General features: G+C 33.2%; 1 pseudogene; it reads left to right on the forward strand.

Annotated features, from left to right (window-relative positions):
* Window positions 1-4,256: 4,256 nt before the first annotated feature.
* LOC109505277 (zinc finger BED domain-containing protein RICESLEEPER 1-like) lies at window positions 4,257-4,908 on the forward strand (annotated as a pseudogene).
* The last annotated feature ends 2,509 nt before the right edge of the window (window positions 4,909-7,417 follow it).

The raw sequence follows: 7,417 nt of genomic DNA on the forward strand, positions 1-7,417 counted from the left end.
AAGGAAAAAGGAAAAAGAAAAAGAAAAGGAAAAAGCAGGAAAAGAAAAAGAGAAGAAGAAAAAGAAAAAGAGAAAGAGAAAAATAAAATAAAAAATAAAATAAAATAAAATAAAAAGAAGAAGAAGAGAGAAAAATTTTCTCTCTTTCCTCTCTCTACTTTCTCTCTCCAGTTTCTCTCTCTAGATTCTCTCTCTAGACTTTTCTCTCTCTTTACGGATTTTGTCTCTCTAGGATCTTTTCTTTCTCTCTGATTGCATCATGAACCCTAGAATAAACTTGAAGATGAAAATAAGATGATTTGAGATTGCTCCGAAATTCGTGCGATAGATCTGATCCCAACTGATCCTACTCGAAATTTGTAACACTTGATTCATATTGAGTCACCCTGATAGGACCTCTGATGATCTCGATCATGAGTGCCTCATCAGAAGGATACGAAGGTTTCTCTCTCTACTTTCTCTCTCTAAAATTTTCTCTCTCTTCATGAATTTTCTCTCTCTAGAAGTATTATGGATCAGTGGAGGATCCAGATACATAGACAAGTCCTAATTTTGGTTAATCCTAAGAGAGATCCTCGATCTGTATTATTAGGATCGATTATCGGTAATTTTCTCCATATATGATCTTTATATTTGATCAGGGTTACGAAGAGATGATTGTCTGCAAATGATATCGAATGGAATATTTTGTTAAAGAAATTCATAAATCAAAGAAGAACATTGATTTCTGTGCTTGGATCAGTCACCGGTAAAGATAAGAATTCCTGTACATGATCACTATTATATATATGCTATTTTACTGTTGGTCTTGCATCGTTGGTTTTGCATCGTCGGATTTGAGATCGATAAATTTATTATACCTGAGATACTGTTATTTGATTTTGAGCATGAGTATGTTATGTCAATATATATGTATCAGAGATTGATGGCATGATTATATGGATATGACATATCTGAATTGATCATAATGCAAGTCAGAATTGATTTGATGAAATCAACACATAATGATTAAATGAAAAGAAAGAGACATATGGTATGGACTAGTCTTGTCATGAGGAACAGCCCGCCAGGAGCTTATGTCTAGGACAGCCCCCACTGGCTTACAGGTGGATCAGCCGGCCAGGAACTCATGCCTGGGACAGCCTGCTAGGAGCTTATGCCTGGGACAGCCTCTCACGGGCTTTGGTACGTGGGACAGCCGGCCAGGAGCTCATCCTGGGACAGTCTTGAAAGACTTTTTAAGTGGATTTGATCCGGATGATGACTGAGGTATAGACTTGGATAGTTCAGAGCCAGAAGAAAACTGTTAAAAATCATGTGATTATGAAAGGAGAAATGAAAGATAAGACATGAAACAATTGTTGAACAAAAGTGTTTCACCTGTTAATATATGATGATGCATCTATTTTAACAAGACAGAAAATTTATGAATGTTTGCATTATTCTGGACATTGAACATGAGATTTTATATTTTATTGCTTATTCTTATTTTCAGATTATATTACTATATCAGTGTGATATGGGAATTCTTACTGGGCTGTAAAGCTCACACCCTTCATCTTTCTTTTTCTTCTTAGAGATACAGGACGTTCATGATTGGCTATGGCTTAGATTTATGGGTGAGCAGATGGATAGATAGAGTGTCATAGTACCTGATCAGAGGATTGAAGAAATTTAATTTGTAATTATGCAAGATTTTACGAATTAATGTTGAAATTAATTGTTATGGATGTTAAGATTGTAATGATTTATTTTTTTGCCTTGCATATTCTTTAGGGCTTGCTCTAAGGAGTGTGCGGCCATCACGTATCCGATCCGGATGTTGGGTTCGGGATGTGATATTGCATTTATTTGAAACCTTTGTGGCCACCTGCTATGAACTCTTTGCATGAGCACCAATAAGAGAAGTCAAATAGTAAATTCCCCTTAAGCGTGGACATCAGCTGACTTCTGAAGAACTTTCAGTAATCTGCTCAGCTTTGGATGGTATAGAATATGAGGTCTGAAACTTGACAAAAAAGATATTTGCTGCTTTTTCTGCCGACAAAAGCTGTGGATAAGATTTATAGCTCTAGCATCTGGACTCATAGGGATCATGGTATATCTAGGTAGGCCATCGAAACTTGTAGAGATGACAATACGAAGAACAGTAAACAGCCTGGCAGGATTGATCAGTCTTGGCTTTTAATCATCTGGGAATGAAACTTCGGAGTCTACAAAAACTAGGATTCAAGACTCTCTTTTTCAAAGGAAAAAAAAACATACAAATGGTTTGAACTCTGAAGAGGTTTCTAAACATCACAACCTCAAATAAATACAAAGCTTCTGCTTTTGTTTTACCGTGTCACTAGTATACTTCTCCAAAGTACCCTGTACCTTATAGTTTCTGCTTATGTGATATCATTCTTTTTGGCTTCTCCAAAGTACCTTATGTTAAAAAACTTTGATTTCTGGTTATAACCTTCATGGTATTTAGCATTTTCTAAATTTTATTGTGCATATGCTGTATATATAGGACACGAAATTAGGATTATTTGTTATTGTGTTAACTTATTACAGCTACTAATATTGGGATTGGCTTTCGGCCACAATAAAATTACTCTAAGATTTGTATGAAGAGACTGTGATGATTTTGGATTGAGATTGTGCTGATTCAGCTTTTTCTAACGATAATAATCTGGGACAGTCTGCTTTTGCAGGCAATCGATTGCAGCCATTTTGATTTAGTTGCAGATTAAATAATAAATTTGTACCTCCTCTTCCTTTTTTTCTTCTTTTGTTGTTCTAATTATTTAGTATTTTTTTAATTTCTATAGCATGATTAATTTTCTTTATAGATCTAATATTTTATAATTCTAATATAAGAGTGAATTATACTATTTTTCTTTTGAAAGCCAATCATTTTCTTTCAAGATTAGTGTTCTAATATAATTAAATTATACGATACAAATGGATAAAGAATTCGTCATGGATATAGATTTGGGAAGTAACGATGATAGGGCAAATGAATCAATATTCGTTGGTTCTAATATAGCTATAGTAGGTGGTTCCACAAGTAGCAAACGTAAAAAAAAGTTAATTTTTCTTATTTATTAATTTTTCCACATAAGTGAAGCAATCAAAAAATGCAAGTGCATAAAGTGTCCCACAAAGAATGCATTTGGTGGGAAGGTTGGAACTGAAAATTTGAAATGACATATAGAAAGTTGTAGGAAGAACCATGATATAGGACAGATGATCCTATCACAATCTCAAAGGCCTATATTTATGTATTCTAGTAAACTTGATCTCCAGAAATTTCATGAATTGATAACGTATGTAATTATTAAGCATGATCTACCATTTTAGTTAGTTGAGTATAAAGGTATTAGATCTTTGTTTGCTTATATTTATGAGGATGTCAAGTTAGTATCAATGAATACTGTAAAGGTAGATTTGTTGAAATTATATAAAAAAAAGAAAGAAAAATTACTATTTTGGCTACACTCAATTTCTTTTAAGATAAGCTTGACTTTAGATTTGTAGATATCTATTATAATTGATGGATACTTATGTTTGACCGTCTATTTTATTGATAAAGATTGGGTGTTACATAAGAAAGTTCTTAACTTTCGCTGCATGCCTCCTCCACATAATGTCATCTTTCTATGTGAAATAATTTATAGTTTATTAATTGATTGGGGGATTGAAAAATATTGTATTGTATGACTTTGGACAATGCAACTATAAATGATGTTTTTGTTGATATGCTAAAAATTTAACTTAATTTGAAGAATATATTTTATTCAAATGGTGAGTTCTTTCATATCTAATGTTGTGCTCATATTCTCAACTTAATTGTATAAGAGAGATTAAAAGGGATAGATGAAGGTATTTTTAAGGTTCGTGAAAGTATGAAATATGTCAGGGGTTCACAAGCTTGGAAGTTGAAATTTTGGAAATGTGTTAGATAAGTATCTTTAGAAAGTAAAAAAAAGACTTAAAGCAAGATGTTTTTACAAGATAAAATTTGACTTTTCTGATGCTAGAGAGTGCTCTTGTTTACTGTTGTGCTTTTCTTCATTTGAAATTAAATGATTCTAATTACAAGTATTGTCCATCTGAAGAGAAGTGGGGCAAAATTGAGAAGATTAACAAGTTATTGAAAATATTTTATGATGCTACTCTAATATTTTTTGGAGCTAAATATCCTATATCAAACTTGTATTTTTCTCATATTTTTTTGATTGAGCTTACTTTAAGGTAAGAGATGTAGCATGTGGATGTTTCTGATTCAAAAAATGGCACGGTAGATGTATCAAAAGTTCAAAAATATGAGTCAGATCATTGCTTAATTTTGGCTATGACAGTTATTTTGGATCTTTGATTTAAATTTCAGTTTATGGAGTATTGTTATAAGAAGTTAAATAAAAATAGTTGTACCGAGAGCATGCATGTTCGTGATTGTATGTTTGTTTTTTTTAATCAGTATATGATTTCTTCTTCTAAAACTCCAATAATTAGCACATCAAGTTATGGAGATATGGAGAGTGGTACTTATTGTGAGACTTCTGATCTATATAGAAAAGCAAATGCTTTTAAGATAACATAAATTTTTTTATTAAAAAATAAATTTATTATCTTTGTATATGGTATTGTTTCGATATATGATTTATTTAAATTTTTCAATAATATAGAATTTTGAAACCTTTAATTGAAAGCTTTGATTTTATAACTACTGCATAAAAGTTGCGATTGAAGTTATATTTGGATGAGCTTAGAGTTGAAAGGAAGTCCAATTTGGATATCCTTGATTTTTGGAAAGCCAATCAATTTTGATATCCTCAACTCTCCCTTATGGCATGTGATATTTTAAGTATTTCAATATTTACAGTCACCTCTGAATCTACTTTTAGTATTGATGGATGAGTACCTAATTAGTTTCGTAGCACACTTAAACTAGATACTGCCAACGCCTTGATTTGCACTCGAGATTGGGTGTTTGGAAGTAAAGATATATATTTTGTACTTTCATTACTTATATTATTATTATATTTTGAATGGATTTATTATTACTATTGTAATATTTCAATATAGATGTTTTGGAACCTGAGTTAAATGAGATTGTAGAAGATGTGATGAACTCAAGTTCCGTCAATGATGCCCAATCAACTCAATGCTTGGCTAATATTGATGCCAACTCATATATCATAATGAGATGAATCATGGTCATGGATACCTTTTTATATCGTGTTGCTCATATTTGTTGGATATATTATCTTCTTATGTTACATTTTGTTTAGAATTCTTTTGCTTTTTATTTGAACATGGATATTATCATAGTTTGAGACTCTCTTTTGTTTGACTTTGGATGCTATCAATTGATGTATGGAGTTATAAATTATGATGGTGGTTAATTTTATGATAGTCATAGTTTAGGTTCTTCTTTCATGATGGAATTAACTTTTAGGTATGTGCATTCATGGAATGTAATTTTATTTTCAGCAGCACTTTGTTTTAGGATCAAGAAATATTCAAAGGATTGTGGTTTGGTTTTTCAAGTTTTGTATGTTGCCAGATACATTGGCATATCATTATGGAATTTGTTGCATTATATGTTACAATCTAAAAAAAATTAATTATAATTTTTTCTATATTCAAATTTCTTTTTTTTTTTCCACAATTTGATGTATTAAACATGTTGTGTTAGGTTGAGCTAATAGATTTTATTTTAAATAGGTTAAATAGGTTGGATCGGGTCAGATCAGGTTGGGTTAATAAATACTATTTTAAATAGATTAAACAGATAGGATCGGATTGGGTTAATAGATTATCCGTTTAACAAATTAATTAAACAGGGTAGGTCGGGTTACCTATTTATTAAATATGTGAGGTTCAGGTTGCAAATTTTAATATATTTAATAAATAGATCAAATTTAAGTTTAGAATATTCTGAACCGTCCTATATCTGGCTTGATCTATTTATGGCCGACTCGACTCAATTGCCACCCCTACTTTTGTGTAGGTTTTTATGGCTTAACATTAATATGAGCTCGGTGGTTTTTTATGGCAACTTTTCATGCACTCAATTTTAGGGCTTCCTTTTTATTTATAGATGGCCTAATGGGGCATCATTATTCCGTGAAAATCCTGTGGTTTGGAGAGAATTAAAATACAATTTTTTATAACAATTTTGGAACTATATTTTTTGAACTATTTTTCTCTCTCAAAAAAAAAAACTATTTTCTCAAAAAAAGAAAGAGAAACTATTTTTCTCCGAAACCAAGCTATTACATTGATCATCAATGGCTGCCATTTTCCCACACATGGTCACACCCTTTTGGCCAAGAAACAAGAAAGGCTCAGCAGATTAGTGGGTGATATAGTCTCATGCGCTGGTGTAATGGGGCTATCTCGCCCACGTCCATGCCTTGATGACACCAGGGGCAAAGTCCTAGTATCTTGCTTTGAGTTCCAGCAGCCATGCAGACGACATGCATGCTGTGGCCGTCAGAGTCTCTTTTCCATCCTTTCTTCTTCTGATCCATCCCACTCTAATCTCACGATGGAAGCCTTCCTTGGTGCTGCCCTGTCTCACGACTTTTTGGCTGTCCACCTTGTCCTCCTCGCCACCCCACTGGTGGTCCCAATCTACATGGCAGTGGAGGAGGATGGGAAGAGATCGGGTTGATAATCAATGAGAAAATAAGATAAAAGATTTTTTTTTTTTTTGATAACTTGGATATGTTATACCATACGTACATAGATATATCCATAAGAGTCAGAATACAAAATATTCAAAATTGAGCAAGAGCATATATTGTGGAGCCCCACACACACACAGCGTAGTCATAGTGTGGTTGGCCACATATGCTGCCATCCAATTCGCCACATTGTTGGTTTCTCTGTAGATATGTATCGTTTGAAAAGACATCAAGGAGCACACCATTCGCTAGCAATCTTGCAAGAAGGGATGAGATTTGGCATCTGCCGATGGCAAAGCTGAAAGCCAACTGATACTTGTGAATGAGTCCCTCTCAAGATAGATGTGGAAGGTCTTCAATTTTTTTTATAGCACAAGTCAGTCCTTTCCATGCATTATCAAAGATCTTGACTCTGCTTGTAGCTATTAGAGCACCATTAGTGCATTGAATAACAAAACCTACACTATCAAAAGCACTTCTCTCTTGTACACTTTTGTCAAAATTGACTTTGAGGAAGGAGGGTGGTGGCTCTCAAGAGAATGTTACCTGTGGAAACACAGTATGGAAAGAGCCACAGGTTTTCATTACTATCAAAGGTCCCTTTGAAGCAATTGCTTAGGAGAAATCCTAAGCCTGTGTGGATGCTCCAAGGATAATCACTTTGGCACTTCGACCATACCTTGGAACATGAGATCATTCTTGAATGACCATTTAGAATAAGCAATATAACATAT

Source organism: Elaeis guineensis, chromosome 11 (assembly GCF_000442705.2).
Source record: "Elaeis guineensis isolate ETL-2024a chromosome 11, EG11, whole genome shotgun sequence".
Lineage (NCBI taxonomy): Eukaryota > Viridiplantae > Streptophyta > Magnoliopsida > Arecales > Arecaceae > Elaeis > Elaeis guineensis.